Source organism: Scyliorhinus canicula, chromosome 1 (assembly GCF_902713615.1).
Source record: "Scyliorhinus canicula chromosome 1, sScyCan1.1, whole genome shotgun sequence".
NCBI classification, from domain to species: Eukaryota; Metazoa; Chordata; class Chondrichthyes; order Carcharhiniformes; family Scyliorhinidae; genus Scyliorhinus; species Scyliorhinus canicula.
The window spans coordinates 21,797,627-21,816,869 of NC_052146.1; the positions used below are offsets into that span (position 1 = coordinate 21,797,627).

Here is a 19,243-nt window from a genome sequence, read left to right on the forward strand (position 1 = left end):
CTCTCTTTCCAAACTCCTTCTGCTTTATGGGCCCTCTCTTTCCAAACTCCTGCTGCTTTATGGACTTTTCCTGTAGCAAACAGCCAGCCCCTGGACACTGAGGAACGGTATAAAATGGAAGGATCACGTCCTTCCCTGCTTCATCAAACTCCCTCACTCCTCACCAAACTCCAATGTAAACACCACATGCTAGTGAAGCCAGCAACAGAGAGATGCTGCAGTTAAACACATGGCTAAAGAGATGGTGCAGGGGGAAATGCTTCAGATGTGTGGATCATTGTGGTGTCTTCCAGGGAAGGTGGGACTTAAACAAGCAAGATGGGTTGTGCCTAAACTGGAGAGGCACCAATATCCTGGCCAGGAGGTTTGTTAATGTGGTTCAGGAGGGTTTAAACTAGTCTGGCAGGGGGGTGGGAACCGGAGCAGCGGGCCAGCAAGTGTAGAGACTGGTAGTGTAGAGGCAGGCCAAGGCAGCACCCCCAGTGCAGTCCAAGGCAGCACCCCCAGTGCAGTCCAAGGCAGCACCCCAGTGCAGGCCAAGGCAGCACCCCCAGTGCAGGCCAAGGCAGCACCCCCAGTGCAGGCCAAGGCAGCACCCCAGTGCAGGCCAAGGCAGCACCCCCAGTGCAGGCCAAGGCAGCACCCCCAGTGCAGGCCAAGGCAGCACCCCCAGTGCAGGCCAAGGCAGCGCCCCCAGTGCAGGCCAAGGCAGATCCCCCAGTGCAGGCCAAGGCAGCACCCCCAGTGCAGGCCAAGGCATCACCCCCAGTGCAGGCCAAGGCAGCACCCCCAGTGCAGGCCAAGGCATCACCCCCAGTGCAGGCCAAGGCAGCGCCCCCAGCGCAGGCCAAGGCAGCGCCCCCAGTGCAGGCCAAGGCAGCGCCCCCAGTGCAGGCCAAGGCAGCACCCCCAGTGCAGGCCAAGGCAGCGCCCCCAGTGCAGGCCAAGGCCGCGCCCCCAGTGCAGGCCAAGGCAGCACCCCCAGTGCAGGCCAAGGCATCACCCCCAGTGCAGGCCAAGGCAGCACCCCCAGCGCAGGCCAAGGCAGCGCCCCCAGTGCAGGCCAAGGCAGCATTCCAGCGCAGGCCAAGGCAGCGCCCCCAGTGCAGGCCAAGGCAGCATTCCAGCGCAGACCAAGGCAGCATTCCAGCGCAGACCAAGACAGCGCCCCCAGTGCAGGCCAAGGCAGCACCCCCAGCGCAGGCCAAGACAGCACCCCAGCGCAGTCCAAGGCAGCATTCCAGCGCAGGCCAAGACAGCACCCCAGCGCAGTCCAAGGCAGCATTCCAGTGCAGTCCGAGGCAGCACCCCCAGTGCAGGCCAAGGCAGTACCCCAGCGCAGGCCAAGGCAGCATTCCAGCGCAGGCCAAGGCAGCATTCCAGCGCAGGCCAAGGCAGCATTCCAGCGCAGGCCAAGGCAGCATTCCAGCGCAGGCCAAGGCAGCATTCCAGCGCAGGCCAAGGCAACACCCCAGTGCAGGCCAAGGCAGCACCCCCAGTGCAGTCCACGGCAGCACCCCCAGTGCAGTCCACGGCAGCACCCCCAGTGCAGTCCACGGCAGCACTGAAGAAGCCCTGTTTTATGCTCCCTGATTCAAACCTCTGAGAACTAATTGAAGCCAGTTATCTAATTAACTAGCTGTAGTTCCGAGCAGAGCCAGCATACCCATGGTTGAAAGCTGGAACTAAAACTCAACCAACCCAAACTAAAGAGTTAATTTAGTCATTAACTTTTAGTTAATGGCTAAATTAAAGAAAAGACTAGATTAGATTTTACCTCAAAATTAACCCTTATTAAACGAATCCTTAAAAATCCCTCACTCACCATACTCCAACTTCGACACTCTCGTGCACCCAACACGACATTCCAGTACAATCAATAACTATTTTAGTTTTTAAAAAAGGGGAGCGGAAAAGTTAATTCTTGATTGGGCAACCCATCAACCAAACTGTCATTTTCCACACATTTACCTCAGAGCCACTGACCCACAGGGAGCCGCTCACACCTCACTCACAAAAGCTGCTCCACTTCCTCTCGATCCAAAATCACAGATTTACTGTACCCCACTTAAATGGACAGTATAATGAATCCCTGCTTGAGGTAGTGGATGTGAGAGTGTAGGTCAGTGGTGGGAATCTTGTGTCCTGGGGGCCACGCGTGGCCCACGATACAGTTTGTTGACCGTTGCCCAGGGTTACCACATTTCGCTGATTTATGTCCGTGTCGTTTCTTTTCCTACCCGTCTGACTGAAGTGATACGAACACAAAACAAGTGAAGTGAGGCGTGAGCTGATTGCTCACAACATTGAGTGAGAGCCGGGCGGTCTCTGAGTCCAGGGCGGCACGGTAGCACAGTGGTTAACACTGCTGCTTCACAATACCAGGGTCCCAGGTTCGAATCCCGGCTTGGGTCACTGTCTGTCTGCACGTTCTCCCCGTGTCTGCGTGGGGTTTCCTCCGGGTGCTCCGGTTTCCTCCCACAAGTCCCGAAAGACGTGCTTGTTAGGTGAATTGGACATTCTGAATTCTCCCTCTGTGTACCCGAACAGGCCCCGGAATATGGCGACTAGGGGCTTTTCACAGTAACTTCATTGCAGTGTTAATGTAAACCTACTTGTGACACTAATGAAGATTATTATTATTAAACATTTATTTTGTTTTTATCATTTGAAGTTGATGACAGTTCTCTAAGCATTTTCTACAACTTGTTATGAAATATTTGGTGTGTATTAAATGTATTTAATCTTATCGTGGGGTCATGTAGCCCACCAAGGTGAAGGAGGGCCTGTCACAGAACGGGGTGTTGGGAATCTGGTGTAGCTGTATAATATCGCCCTCTAATGGACACATTTGAGAAGTGACAAACCTCCAGGTAACATCAAAACTGGGTGCAGAACTGAACAATCACCATCAGCATTAGGATGTGTTTGCAGTTGCAGACAAAAATATGACCTTATTTTGCAGCAGGAGGTCAGCTGAGGTTCAGTTGGTAAGACTCTGGCCTCTCAGGTCATGAAGGTTGTGGGTTTAAGTGCACTGCAGCACTCCCAGTGCAGTACTGAGGGAGCGCTGCACTGTTGGAGGTCTGACCTTTTGGATGGACCATTAAAATGAGGCCCCGCCTACCTTCTCAGGGACGGCACTAATTTGAGGATAGCTGTGGCGTTCTCCCAGGTGTGTTGGCCGATATTTATCCCACAATCACCATGACAATAAGCAGATTATAGTATGTGGTCATTATCACATTTCGGTCTGTGGGAGCTTGCTGTGAATAAATTGGGTGCTGCATTTTCCACATTACAGGAGCAGCATTACTTACAAAATGTTTTGGGACCAGAGGTTCTGAGTGTTAAATAAATGCAAGTCTTTTGTTTTCCTTTGATGAAGACCATCAGAGGCTACAGCAGGATCTCGATCGGTTGGAGGCTTGGGCAGAGAGATGGCAGATGGAGTTTAATCCGGACAAATATGAGGTAATGCATTTTGGAAGATCTAATACAAATGGGAAATATACAGTAAATGGCAGTACCCTTAAAAATATTGATAGGTAGAGGGATCTGGGTTTACAGGTCCACAGGTCGCTGAATGTGGCAACGCAGGGGGAGAAGGTAGTCAAGAAGGCATATGGCAACATTGTCTTCATCGGTGGGGCATTGAGTTGAAAACTTGGCAATTCATGATGCCAATTTTTAGCTTTATAGAGCCTTAGTTTGGCCACATTTGGAGTATAGTGTTCAATTCTGGTCACCACACTACCAGAAGGACGTGGAGGCTTTGGACTGGGTACAGGAAAGATTTACCAGGATGTTGCCTGGTATGGAGGGCATTAGCTATGAGGAGAGATTGGATAAACATGGTTTGTTCTCACTGGAACGTCAGAGGTTGAGGGGAGACCTGATAGAAGTCTACAAGATTATGACGGGCATGGACAGAGTGGATAGTCAGAAGTTTTTTTCCCAGGGTGGAAGAGTCAATTACTAGGGTGCATAGGTTTAAGGTACGGGGGGGGGGGGGGGGGGGGGCAAGTTTTTTTACACAGTGGGTAGTGGGTGCCTGGAACTCACTGCCAGGGGAGGTAGTGGAAGCAGATATGATAGTGACTTTTAAGGGGTGTCTTAACAAATACAAGAATTGGATGGTAATAGAGGGGTATGGTCCCTGGAAGGGTAGGGGGTTTAGTTCAGACAGGCAGCATGGTCGGTGCAGGCTTGGAGGGCCGAAGGGCCTGTTCCTGTGCTGTAATTTTCTTTGTTCTTTTGTTCTCTGTTCTTTGTTTATCTCCTTTGACCTCCTGAAGAGCTCGGGTCATGATATGCAATGTGGGGACACAGAGGAAGGCCCATTCTTTGTTCTGGTTTCGTTCATCTCAACAGTACAGTTGACAACTCTGTTGACTGCCTCCGAGGGAACTGTGGAAAGTCAGACTGCATTCCCAGTCCTGACCATTAGGTGGCGATTTCCTGCTGCTGCCAATGAATGAGTAGCAACAATCTCATCTCCTCAGTTCAAGTCCCAGTACAGACATGAGTCCAGAATCTAGGCTTCAGTACAGTACAGAGGGAGTGCCACACGATCGGAGCTGCTATCATTCAATCGTGATGTTAACTAAAGCCCTCACCCCACCTCATCTGATCCCTGAAGTCCATGAAAAATATTCCACACCACTATTGTGATGATCAGAAGGGCCTCCCTGATTGCCCAGTTGATATTATTACTCAACCAACATTACTAAAGGCAGATTACCCAGCCATAACCTCAGTGCTATTTGAGATATGGGCTGCTGTGTTAGTGACCACACGGTGGTGCAAGTGGTTAGCACTGCTGCCTCACAGCACCAGGGACCAGGGTTCAATTCCGACCTTCGGCAAAAAAGGTAACACCCCCTTTGAGGGGGTGAGTGGGAAGGAGTGCGGCTGATTCCAGATTTGTATTGTTTTTTTGGAAAGAAGAGAAAGGTTGGGAGGAATGGATTTATGTTGCGCTTTCGATGACCACCAGATTTCTCAAAGCACATGATGCACTTTTTGAAGAGACTTTTGGCAATGCAGCCAATTTGGACGCAGCAAGATAGCAATGGGCTAGTGACCAAATGATCCGCTTTTGGGATGTCCATTGAAGGATAGAGTTTGGCCGGGACATTGGGAATAACATTCTTGCTCTCCTACGGAATAGTGCCACAATGAGTTAAATACTCATTGCTGAAGAGATCTCTCTAAGGAGGGGACAGACTGCACGCCTCCAGCCGAGCCGAGTGCGGTGTCCATTTAACTGACAACTGCATTAACCAGGCCATACTGCTGCCCACTCAGACGGCCTGTCGCAAACATGTCCACTTCTCCGCCGAAACTCTTCTTTCGCCAAACTGAAGGCGACAGTAATGCTGCAAGACCCAAACATTTCTCTACAAACCCCCCCCCCCCCTTCCGCCCCCATCCCCGCTCCCCCGACCTCCTGCATTCCCTCTAATCCTCAGCCTCGTTCTTGAACAAGTGATTGCCTGAGGGCAATTCCTGGGAGCCCCCCCCGGGTCTGTGGCAGCAGATTGTAGAAATTCCAGTGTGTGTTTAATGTACTGAGTTTTCCTTCCCCATAAACATATAAATATTTAGAAATGGCTCAATTTGGACCAAGTGTTTGTGGGGGTGGGGGGGGGGGGGGGGGGGGGGGGGGGGAGGGAGCTGCTTGTAATAGGAAATTAGATTGTGATTTGGGCAACAAATTGGTTAGGACAACAAAATAGATGGAGGGGGAGTCTCAGTGACTGGGCCCCTTTTACAGAGAGGGAGTCGTGCAGTCTGTCCCCTCCTTAGAGAGATCTCTTCAGCAATGAGTATTTAATTCATTCTAATTTTGTGTAAGGAGGATGACAGGCAGCTGGAATGGATTTTTAGGAAACATACAGACACATTGCGACATCCTATGATTGATGTGGCTGCTCATGTGGTGAATGCATGAATAACAACTGGCCAGATTATATTTATTCCTTGAAGGCGTCCCCTGTAAAACTGAGCACTCCATCAGGCAGACTGATTGCTCCTGCCATTGTTCAGTCCCTTCTGTGAAGACTCTCCCTCCCTCTTTTCTCCCCAGTTTAAAAAAAAACATTTTTACGGGATGTGGGCGTCGCTCGTCAGGCCAGCATTTATTGCCCGTCCCTAGTTGCCCCTTCAGAAGATGATGGCGAGTTGCCTTCTCGAACCGCTGCAGTCCCTGAGGTGTAGGTACACCCCCTGTGCTGTTAGGGATGGAGTTCCAGGATATTGACCCAGCGACAGCAAAGGAACGCCGATATATTTCTAAGGCGGGACGGTGAGTGACTTGGAGGGGAACCTCCTGGTGGTGGGGTTCCCAGGTATCTGCTGCCCTTGTCCTTCTAGAAGTTAGTGGTCATGGGTTTGGAAGGTGCTGCCTAAGGAACCTTGGCAAGCTCTTGCAGTGCATCGTGTAGATGGTACACACGGCTGCCAATGTTCACCGGCGGTGGAGGGATTGTGCGGAAGGAGGAGCAACCAAAGCGGGCTGCTTTGTCCTGGATGGTGTCGAGCTCCTTGATGACACATTTGGTCAAATGCTACCTTGATGTCAAGGGCAGTCACCCTCACCTCACCTCTGGCATGTTTTGCCGATGTGTGAAATTACATGGGGTTGTCACAATGCTGGCTGATCACCCTCTCCATTCATATCAGTTTTGGGTTTGCCGGATGGTATTTGAAGCCAGATTCCCTCTCTGCCACTAATTCTCCCCATTTATGCAGGCCGAGGATTGGCCCCAATGCACCCTGGGGCTTGCCTGTGCTGTTCCGTGGTCAACAAGCCCCGGGCTGGGCAGAGGCAGGGCCCGAGCCACAGGATCCACTCCCCTCTCTGTAAAGGCTGCATTCAGATGATTACATTGCTCCGATAAAAGACTACCTCAGGGCTGAATGACCTGGTACTGCTGCCAAAGCTCTCACACAGGAGGATTGGCTGCTCAGGTGAGGCACTAGGGGGCAGCAAACAGCAATGGAACTGGGATCCACAATTGAAAACTGACCTTGTAAAATGTAAATGTCACTCCCAGTCCCAGAGGAGCCCAAATCTCCCATTGGATCCCTGGAAAACCGTAGCATCTGCTGTGCCACCAGTGATGTAAAACGGAACTGGCATCTGAGAGAGAAAAATACTCCCGACCACATACTTGTGTTATCCCTTGTCTCTGAATAAAGCTCGTAGTCTTAAAGTTGACGTAGATGCTTTATTGTGAGTTCGTTCTCTCTCCAGCCTTAAACTATGTTACATCTGAGCTTCCTGTCTGTGTTCTGCTCCCAGCTGCCGTTCCTGTGAAGTCCCTCTAACTTTCTGTCTGTCTCTATTTATACCTCTCACGTGCTCCCTCTAGTGCTTGCTCAGTTGTATTGCATCTATATTGACCCCTTGTGTATATATACACAGATATACATAGAACATAGAACAGTACAGCACAGAACAGGCCCTTCGGCCCTCGATGTTGTGCCGAGCAATGATCACCCTACTCAAACCCACGTATCCACCCTATACCCGTAACCCAACAACCCCCCCCTTAACCTTACTTTTTAGGACACTACGGGCAATTTAGCATGGCCAATCCACCTAACCCGCACATCTTTGGACTGTGGGAGGAAACCGGAGCACCCGGAGGAAACCCACGCAGACAGGGGGAGGACGTGCAGACTCCATACAGACAGTGACCCAGCCGGGAATCGAACCTGGGACCCTGGAGCTGTGAAGCATTTATGCTAACCACCATGCTACCGTGCTGCCCCAATACAGAACACTACAATACACCCTGCCTTGCAGAATTCTCAATGGGTTGGCCACAGGCACATCCGCTGTTACCAAGTGGAATTTATATGGAGGAGAAATGCACTGGCCCTTGAATAGAGCCCCCTACTTAAGGCCACGCCTCCACCACATCACCCAGTAACCCCACCCAATCTTTTTGACACTTAGCATGGCCAATCCAACTAACCTGCACATCTTTGGACTGTGGGTGGAAACCGGAGCACCCGGAGGAAACCCACGCAGACACGGGGAGAAAGTGCAGACTCCACACAGACAGTGACCCAAGGCCTGAATTGAACGCAGGGTCCTGGAGCTGTGAGGCAACAGTGTTAACCACTGTGCTACCGTGCCGCCCTTGTGGTTCTATGGCAGCATCCCTACCTTCAGGGCTCAGCACATACTTCAGAACTTGATGGCCAGAGAGAATATGTTCATGAAGTACAAAGCAGTTTGATTATCGGCCTGTAAATCCTTCCAATATGCCTGATGGCAGGCAGGAAGTGCGATATGGGTTTCCCCATCAGCCATACTGCAGAAAGCAACAACAAACAACTACGGACCTTTGCCAAACATAATCGTGGACTAATCCAATGGAGGTCCATGGTTGCCAATTCCCTCTTCGGGCCTAGAGGATGAAGAAGCAGGTGTGAAGGATGCCTAGATGAGTTTAGAACATTCAATTCCAATCTTTATATATTCTTGTAGAAAAAGATTCATGCAGCTCACAATTAACGGGGGTATCCAAAGATGTACAGGTTAGGTGGATTGGCCACGTTAAATGAAATGAAAATCGCTTATTGTCACGAGTAGGCTTCAATGAAGTTACTGTGAAAAGCCCCTAGTCGCCACATTCCGGCGCCTGTCCGGGGAGGCTGGTACGGGAATCGAACCGTGCTGCTGGCCTGCTTTAAAAGCCAGCGATTTAGCTGAGTGAGCTAAACCAGCCCCCTAGTGGCCAAAGATGTACAGGTTAGGTGGGGTTATGGGGACAGGGCCGGGGAGTTGGACCGAGGTAAGGTGCTCTTTCAGAGGGTCGGTCCGTCTCGATGGGCCAAATGGCCTCCTGCACTGTTGGAATTCGATAGTTCTGTACTGCCTGTAGAGATGATTACTGCACAAAAGCAGGTTGGTACAGAACGATGCTTGCAGTATTACAGCTTCTTGTGGTGCTGGGTGTAACATACTGCTGGGCCAACCCTGGCAGACCGAGACAGTATTAATCTGACTGGGATATTTCTGCAGAGAACCACAGTCCCCTTTTTTATTGGAGTTTTCAAGTTTTGTTTCCAGCAGCCGCATCGCATCAAAACTGAAGGGAGAGAGATAAAAGCCACAGGTATCAGCGGAAAACAGAACAGAGGCCATTGCAAACAGAGGAAGACCAGATGGGTCGGTCATCCCAAAGTCACTGCTCACCCAGGTACCAGACCCAACCACACCGGGATCACCCTGCGGGCACCCTGAGAGACAGAGAGAGACAGAGAGCACCCCCATTCTTTGGGGACAACAGGATACCGACACTGGCTTTGGCTCCGGCCCAGCCCAGCACTGTCACAAAATACTGAGGAGACCCTAACCCCAGGCACTTCCACAAAACCCCAACCCTTACACCCCACCAAAGTTACACCAATCCCAGTCCTAATCTGGGCAAGGAACTCCTCCCACACAGCAACAAGGGACATACAAACTGGCCTTGGCCAATGGGGAGCCTGCACTGGGGAAGAAGAAATATTAAGACATTATTTCTTATGTCCAAATAATGCTCGTAGCCTTCCAGTTGAAGCAACTGCTTTATTGAGTAAGTTTGTTCTCTCTCCAGAGCTTAAACTAGACGGTAAATGAACATGATTGATTAAGAAGTGCTTATGATTATTTACACCTGTGCTGAGCTGTCTGTCTGTGTCTGGTCACCAGCTACTGTTCCTGTGAAGATACCGATCCTGGCTTCCATCTGTTTATTTATACGTCTCTAGTGCTCCCTCTGGTGATTTCTTAGTTGTAGTGTATGTACATTACCTCTTGTGTACATAGAGATATGCAGATCACTACAACACCCATATCAAGGGCGGGCCTGGGAGGGAGGGCCAGTCCCCCTCCCCCATCCCGACATCCAAGGGCCCCTCACTAGGCCAAGCCAGCACCAGAAACACCACCACACCCACCCAGGTGGGAAGGGATACTGAGGGCCACCCTCATCCTCAGTAAAGTTCCAACAGCAACAAAATCTGCCAGAGAGGGAGGCCCACATCAGGAGAAAAGACTGACTCCACCCAAGGGAAGTGCCAAATATAAACCTTCCCAACTCCCACCCTCCGCCCCTCACCTTGCTCCAGCTCCGCTCTCATTCCTTCCAGGGGAGACCACGAGAGAGAATCAGCAACAACAAAAATCACCCACTCCCTCCCCCACAAGGGCTGTCAGACAATGTAAGACCCAAATTTATTTAGGATAAAGAATAAAGGCTGTGCACAAATCCTATATTCGACATTCGGCTAAACGCTAATGAACTTGTCAAATCAGGATAATCACAGAATCATACAATCCCTACAGTGTACAAGGAGTCCATTCAGCTCATCGAGTCTACACCGATGCTATAAAAGAGCACCTCAACTAGGCCCAATCCCCCCCACCCTATTCCTGAAGCCCCCTAACCCCACCTAACCTTTGGACACTAAGGGGCAATTTATCATGGCCAATCCTAACCTGCACATCTTTGGACTGTGGGAGGAAACCGGAGCACCCGGAGGAAACCCACACAGACACGGGGAGAAAGTGCAGACTCCGCACAGACAGTCACCCCAGGCCGGAATTGAACCCGGTCCCTGGAGCTGTGATGCAGCAGTGCTAACCACTGTGCTACCATGCCGCCCCATCAATCAACGGTACAGGCCCATCACACCCACATTATTTACTTCCAGGCAAATGGAGAAAATGACAACATCAAGCAGACAACAACATGATAAACAGGGATAAAAGTCCAGGGTAATAACGGAGATGCGGAAATTCAAGGCAGCACTCAGGATAAAGACTTCTTCACTGGAGCACGAAGAAAGACAGAATTGAGGATGAGGCAAGATCAACAAGCACACATTAGGATCTCGCAAGGATTTGATGATCGAAGCACGAGACAGTGGCTGGGATTTACAGCATAACGTCTTGCGTTAGATCCCGCCAGGCACTGTGAGCTGGGTAAATCCCTGGAACGGGGTCTCCCGGCTTCATATCGGCCATGCTGTGCCATGGCGAGCTGCTTTTCGGGCACAGCATGGCCGTTCGATCATGCCCTACATTTCTGGGCCCTGGGAGTTTCTCCTGGGGATACTCCTTAGAATTATTTTCAGCACTGGGGAGCTGAACTCACTGGTCAGACCGTCTCCTCAGGGATCGGGCTATCATTTTGAAAGGGTGCACTGATCTCTAATTGATCGTGACAGTCCCCTACACCCTCACACGTGGGCAGTCGCTACCCTCCCTCCACACCCCCACCTCCCCAGGTGATGACAAGTCGCTATGGAGTAGCTGAGGCCTTTTCTGGCCTTCCCACACCCCCTTTTGGACCCTCCCTTTCAGGACCCTCACCCTTCATCCCCACATATCTTCCAGAGGCCCCTTCATACACCTCCTGCATCCCGCAAACCCTTCATACCACACTCCACCCTTCTTTCATGGGCACGGCACTCCTAAGACCCTGGTCCGTGGCAGTGTCACCTTGGCAGCCGGGCACCCTGACTGCTACACTGACAGTGCTCCTGCCAGCTTTGCAGTGGCACCTGGGCTCCTTGGCCGTGCCAGGGGGGTAGTGCCAAGGTGCCTGCGTTCAAGGGGGAGAGTCAGGGGGCTACCCTGTCCTGTCCCCAACCGCCCAGGGGCCTCCAATGGTCCGGCAGATCGCCAGGGTGCTGTTCTGTCTGGTCCATGGTAGTGTCCCCCCCCCCCCCCCCCCCCCCCCCCCCCCCACCCCCCCCCCCCCCCCCGCTGGGGGCTTCCTGGAAGGCGGTGGCTCCCGAGTAATCTTGCCTACGTGGGTTTAAAACCTACTTAGGCACGCAAGGCTTCTGATCCTGATACCTCGCGCAATCTGGTTAGATGCCGCGAGACGTACTGGCTGTCGCGAAGCCCGCAGGATCTACCAGCCGTGTCGCACTCCTGTTCGGGCAGAACATGGCTGGTAGATCACACCCTTCATCTCTTCAACTCCTCATCATAGCTCACCGATAGTGTGAAGAGCTGGGGATGTCATGTCTTTGAAGTGCCGGGGTCTGTGGACACGCAGAGCAGCCAATCTATACACAGCAAGATCCCATAAACAGCGAATGGAGGAATAACGTAATCGGGATGCCGGTTAAGGGAAGAGCATAGGCCAAGATACGAGGGGAATAAAAGTTAACAAAAACAATTTTGATTTCCCTGATTATCATGCCCAGTTTTATTTACTGTACTTCTTAATACCGTAATTGTAATAACGAATGCCTCTATATGGTGAGACTTAGTGAATGGGTCTGTGTTTTAAACAAGATGGACCACTTGTCTGTCAGAAATACAAGTCGAGGAAACCCAGGCGCACACTCCACAATTTTGTATCTGCCTAAAGCACATTTTAAAAGAATCGTCTCCTCCCTGTCCACATGAAATTGTAGACGTTTCCACATACTTTGCTTTGATACAAAGACTTTGCCTAGCGGGCGATCTGCCATGCGGGGAGATGGTTCATTGAGCAGCGTGGGAAAATTAATTGGCGGGATGTTTTTGAGAGAGGCCATGGTGAGCCTATTGTTGTAGTCGTGTTCACAGCAGCATTTCCCCTCACAAATTACATGAAACCCTATTTCCCACGGGCCCAGGTCGCAGCGGCCTAAACCCGGGAATAATTCCCACACCATCCAGTTAGTCTCATTCGCTCGGCGGGTACTCTTCCCAGAGACAGGTATTTGTGAAATGCCAATGATTGCACTGGCTTTTCACATTGAAACATTTCAAAGTCACCATGGCGGAAGTTTTCACTGACATCCCATTGCCAGAGTCAGATAATTGTAACCACTCGGTTCAGGCTGTTATTTTTCCTGACAACTTGTCTTTCTGTTTCTAGAATTTCTACTGTGTAACGTTTTCCCTGACTCTCCCACAAGCTCCAGTCCTTGACAAAACAGAACCTCTGACCTCTGTCCACTGCTGTTACTTTACAAACCTATTTACGTTGCAGTCTGTTTCCTTGACAGCTAGCAGGTTACTGATAGGTTCTTGAACTTTCTAAAGCAAAATTGTCCTTGCCAATCAACCTGGTCCATGGCAGTATTGACAGGAGTGAGCACCGCTTATCCTTGTGGAGACAAAGTTCCTCCTTCACACTTTAGCATCCCTGTGTTAAATTGGATAGATCTAGCGGATTCAAATCGGGCATCCGCAAGAATTCAATCACAGCAGAACTATACTCAACCACAATCGGTAACCTCATGGCCTGGCATATCGCGCACTCTATTACCACCAAGCCAGGGAATCAAACCTGGTTCTTTGGGGAGTACTGAAGAACAGGCTGATGTACCATCAATTTGACTCAAGACACAATTAGGATCCGAACTGTGGCTTTAATCAGCTAGTTGTTAGCCCGGTGGTCGACTACAGAGAATGGCCGACCGCCGGGAACTCTGGGTACTTATACCCCGCCTTGGAGGCGGGGCCTACTTGCCTCTCGACCAATTGGAGAGCAGTCACATGACTAGTCCCAACCAATCGGACGAGAGGCACATGACCAGCCAGAGCCAATGGTAAGCCAGTGCTCTGCACCAATGGCAGTGCTCATATCCATACCACCACACAGGTCAGGAAAACCTACAAACGCGATGCCAAGCAAGTGAAGCTACAACACAGGACTACATGCGTGCAAAACACCAGAAGCTATTTGCTATAGACACAACCAATGGCTCAGAACCAAGCTCTGAAGTCCTGCCATGTTGGTTATGAATGGCGGTAGATAATTGAGTAATTGACCAGAGGAGGCTGCATAAACATCTCCATCCTCAATGAAGGATGTACATCCATGACAAGGCTGATGCATTTGCAACCATCTTGAGCCAGGGGTGCTGAGTGAATGATCCATTTTGGCCTCCCCTCGGGGTCCCTATCATGGCACCCACACATTGAGACCAGGGGCTGGATTCTCCGCCCCGCCGCATCACATTTCTGCCCCGACCCGCCGGCAGGATTCTCCATTATGCCGGCCAGTCAATGGGGTTTCCCATTGTGGGGAAGCCCCACGCTATCGGGAAATGGCAAAAAGGAGAATCACGCCGGCGGAGAATCCTGCAGCAGGAGTCCACACCTCATCAAAGAAAATGGAAACATGAAAAGCTACAGCTCCGAATTCATGTTGAATAGAATTTACAGTGCAGAAGGAGGCCATTCGGCCCATCGAGTCTGCACCGGCTCCTGGAAAGAGCACAGTACCCAAGGTTAACACCTCCACCTTATCCCCACAACCCAGTAACCCCACCCAACACTAAGGGCAATTTTGGACACTAAGGGCAATTTATCATGACCAATCCACCTAACCTGCACATCTTTGGACTGTGGGAGGAAACCGGAGCACCCGGAGGAAACCCACGCACACACGGGGAGGATGTGCAGACTCCACACAGACAGTGACCCAAGCCGGAATTGAACCTGGGACCCTGGAGCTGTGAAGCCATTGTGCTATCCACAATGCTACCGGGCTGCCCTCAATGTTGAGAAAATGAGGGCAATTTTCCTAAACTGATGTGAATTGGGGCAATGCTGGTTCCATACCCCTCCTGATTTTTAAATGTCGCTGAATTCGCCAAAGCATCCTATTGGTGTAAAACACATTTCCACCCGATCCCATGGGTTGTCTGCCTGATCAGTACAGGTAGCATTACCCCTCAATGGCTCCACTTTCACTCCAGAGCTGCCAATAGGGGGAACCATTGAGAAGGAATCAATTAAATAAGACAAGCTGTTTAAAATGCCTGCACTTTGCCTTTAAGGGAGTAAAGTTGACCAATGTGGTTCCTTCAACCTTATAAACATTAGGTTCCGAGGAGGGAAGGAGAAGAGGAATTGAGAGGTTATTTTGAGATGGCCATACTTATACTGGGTGCCTCGCCCTGTTCTCCCCATTGCCACCATGGGATGTCAGGAAGATTACTTTGATTTTAGCCCATGGAATCTTTTTGATTCATGGCTACAGCAGTGCAACGTAAGCACGTTGATCTTTGTGCCAAAACCAGACAGTGCTGGAAAGTAAAGGGTGCTTCAGGTTTTGAAGCATTGGATTGAAGTTTGTCAGTATCAGGAAATGGGAACATTCCCCCACCGTACAACATTCCCTAGACAGCAGAGCAATCTGCCTGCAAAATAAATCTGCCTTCACATGCATCAATTGACCCCGTTACCCCTCTTTCCGCATCATGTGATATTTCCCCACACCAGTTTTGCTGAGAGTTAGATATTGTGCAGAGTCAGGGCCAATTTGTGTTGCAGATTAACAGCCAATCAGAACACCATGGGCACCAGCCATAAGTCATCTGACATCAAACAGTTTTGGTCAACTCTGGCAATGACTCCATGAGTTAACCCAATGAGTCATTGAGCCGCGCAGTGTGAAAGAAATAGTAGAGTGGGGGATATGCCAGGCCACGAGTTACCGACTACCATGAGATGTCACTCCTACAATACCACCAGCACCCAGCCAGCGCCCAATCTCTGTCTGTGCTGCGTTAGGTGTTCTAAGGCTAAGTCAAGCATTGAAACCTTTGGTGTCATGTTAGACCAGGCACCCATTCCATCACAAAGACATTCTTCTGTTTTCACCACAATGACTGCCGCTGACCCTACCTCTGCCTCAACTCGAGACTTAACCACTCCAACTCTAACTTTGTTGGTCACCAACTTTCATCATGTCAGCTGTTGCTCAGTTGATGGCAGTCTTACTCCTGAATCAGAAGGTCGTGGGTTTAAGTCCAACTCTAGGAGTAAAACACTAAAATTAAGGGCGCGATCGAACCAAATGGAAATGATGTCCCAAAGCAGCCCTCGCAGCACCGAGATTCACAATGCCATCCAACACGTCTCCCGTTCGATAAGGGCCTCAGCGGTGAATGGGTGGCCAAGACCACACTTAGTCCTGTTTCCTGAACTGAGGCACCAGGCTCGTTGAAACACCTCAGGGCAGGGAGAGATCGGGACACCATTTTTAAATGGCGCACTGATCTCACGGCCCCAGAACACAACTCCCAAACCCCCAAAGCCCGAAGGAAGTCACCTTTAGGGGATCCTCAGCCCCCCCCCCCCCCCCGCTCCACCCCGCGTCCCACCTCATGTGCACATGGCATCCCCAGGCGCGATCATTGCCGCACAAAACAATGCCAGCTTGGCACCTTGGCAGTGCAAGGCTGGCACCCAGGTGGCACCAGCAGTGCTTGGGTGCCACCCTGCCCAGAGAGCAAGAACCTGGGGGCCTCCGATCCCCTGGGAGACCCCCACGAATATCATTCAGACCAGCACTGAATGGCGCTTACCCGAAGTCTCCAAGGCTAATGGGGTTAGATCCCAATGTCTTGGTTACCTCAGGGATCTGCATAGTAGAGTGAGACTAGCTGCCTTGCAGATTTTCCAAAAAATGGGCCCACCCACAATGGGCGGGCTTCACATCGCGGTATCTTATGGGATTGCGTTAGATCTCACAAGGCATGGTAAGCGGGGTAGATCCCAGGAGTGGGGTCTCCAAGCTTTTTGCCAGCTATGTTGTGCCACGGCGCGCTGCTTTTCGGGCGCAGCATGGCCGGTAGATCGTGCCCGGAGATTTACATTCCAATGCAATTCTGAGGGAGTTCTACACTGTTGGAGGCACTGGGCGGGATTCTCCTTGGCTGACGCCGAAATCGGGAAAGGCGATTGCGCGGAGAATAGGTTCCGACGCCAAAATCGCGGCAGGTGTCAATTTGACGCAATGTTCCACCACCTCAACAGCGACGTCAATGAGGGTGGGGGTGACAGCTGTGCCATGACTATTATAGTTGCATCCTCGGAGCTCTCCTCCGAGGTGTTCTCTTGGGAGGTGGAGTTGAAGGGGGGGGGGGGGGGGGGGGGTTCCCCGGATGGGCCAGCGCCAGTGGCTGCAGGTCCTGCAGGAGAATGGACATGTGGTCAGCGGGAGGAATGTATGTGGTGCGGGGGGGGGGGGGGGGGGGGGGGCAGGGGGGTCGGATGCAATTTCATCCGAGCAGCCCGTCATTGACCTTCTTGTGGCACTGGGTGCCGGTCTTCCTGGTCATGCTTCCGGAGCCGATGGTCGTTGCCACTTCCTCCCGGGCGGCGGTGGCTGCCCTGAAGCTGACCCTCCGTGACCTCGGAGGAACAGGGCATCCCATCCGTCCTCCACCATATCCATCAGTCGCCCCATGTTGGCGATTGGCCTCTTGTGGCGGCATAGCTGCGATCAGAGTGGGGTTGGCTGTGCAGGTTCGGTTTCAGCGCTGCTGCCACTTGTGAGCGGGGTGCTGGCGAGCGCAGTCCCCGGCAAATCAACCGGCAAATCAGTACTTGCAGCGTGAATCCTGTGGGGCCTCGTTAAGTGGGTCAATTAACATTTTATAGCAGTGACGCCTCACGGGGCCAAACATCGGGGAACTCGCGGCATTTCCCGCTCGCTACCAACATTTCCATTAAATCATGCCCGATAAGACGTAGGAGCAGAAGTAGGCCATTCAGCCCATCAAGTCTGTTCTGCTATTCAGTGTGAACATGGCCAATCTGGTATGATAATCCTCAACTCCCCTTTCTTGCCTTATCCTAATAATCCTTGGTTCCCTTACTGATTAAGAAAATCATTAAATTAAACCACAAGATCAATATTCTGGCACTATCGAAGGAAGTTGTGGATTTAAACTCAGGGGCCCGTATGAGCCAATCATGGGTGGGATTCTCCCATCCCGCGGCAGAGTGTCCACGCCGTCGTAAACGCAGTTGCATTTTACCATGGCGTGAAGGGGCCGCTGCCAGGAGTAATTCTGGCCCCTATAGGGGGCCAGCACGGCGCTGGGGCGGTTCGTGCCGCTCCAGCTGCCGATCCCAGTGCGAACTGTGCATCGCGGGATCGACGTGTAGGTGTTCCTGCCTCCACCTGGTGGCGCCAACGCGCACATGCACTGCGGCCTCCTTCAACGCCCCGGCCCCGACGCAACATGGCGCAGGTGTACAGGGGCCGGCGCGTAGGGAAAGAGGCCGGGGACAGAGAGGCCAGCCCCCCCCGGGGTCGGAGCCACCCCCCCCCCCCCCCACCCACAGGCCGCCACCCGACCCTTGCACGCAGAGTTCCCGCCGGCTGCGAGCAGGTGTGGACGGCGCCGGCGGGACTCGGTTTTTTTTTCACGGCCGCTCGGCCCATTCGGGGCCGGAGAATCGGTGGGCCGGCGTCGGGGCGGCGTGTCCCGGTCGCGGGGATTCTCCGGCCTGGCCCAGAGCTGGGAGAATCCCATCCCATGTCTCCCATTTGAAGAGCTGCGAATAAGGAAAGCTCTGTGACTGGGATTAGTTCGCCGTTGTGTGGCGACATTAGCAGCTGCCTTGCAATTGCCTCCAGATGAGAGATACGTTGGTCATTGGTGCTGGCAAGAGCACATTGAAACACCCAAAACCGCAACAGAGCAGAGTTCTCCGTTTCAGCACAGATTGATGTGCAACCGTTAGAAAACCACTTAGTGGGAAACAAAATCACAGGCTTGTTAAAAATGTTGCTCTTTCATTTGCACCTAAAGTTATTGACGTTGAGGAAATGCAGAACTTTAGGAATAGCAGTGGGCCCATCAAGCAGATCCCTTTGTTTATCATTGAAGACTGGGGCGATCGCTACCATTACAAGTGCCTTGTACAAATCTCCAACAGTAAATGGTCGTTTCCTGGTGGTCGTGACTGGGAAGACCAGGAATCTGGGGAGGCAGGTTGTAAATCAGGACCTCAGAACATGGATGTAACCTGTCATTAGCAAGGGGAAAGTCCTGTGCCACACACACAATGCTTTGACAGTATTGTGAGCCCTTTTACAATGCGGCTGGAGCCAAGGCACACTGTGACTATTGAGAGTTAACTTCTTGGAGGGTGTTGCACTCTGGTTAGTTTATTGAGCTTTTTAATAGCAGTTTTGCTGTGTTTTTATGGCTGGCTTCCTTTTAGCTTGGGTGAACTCTTTAAAAAAAAAATTTTTTTTCTCTGCTCCTTGTTCATTTTGCAAAAGCTTACTGCTGCTGCCAGCTGTAAATCTGCTTCCAGTATCTACGTCTCTGAGAAAGGGATTCTTTTCCTGGCACTAGGAGATTTAGACAAAGAAGAGAATTTTCAGAGGAGCACAAGAGGAAGGTGCGAGTGGGCGATCTGCCCTCATCTACCCTTAGCCCAGAATAAAGTACAGATCTGGCCTAGTACGAGGGACAT

General features: G+C 51.5%; 1 protein-coding gene across 1 annotated transcript in view; it reads left to right on the plus strand.

Annotated features, from left to right (window-relative positions):
• The window catches only part of LOC119978122 (flocculation protein FLO11-like), an 89,702-nt gene that overhangs the window by 31,662 nt on the left and 38,797 nt on the right, over window positions 1-19,243 (plus strand). The window contains exon 2 of the transcript XR_005463398.1: window positions 3,389-3,474. The gene's annotated coding sequence lies outside the window, so the exon portion shown is untranslated. The remainder of the gene's footprint in view (window positions 1-3,388; window positions 3,475-19,243) is intronic.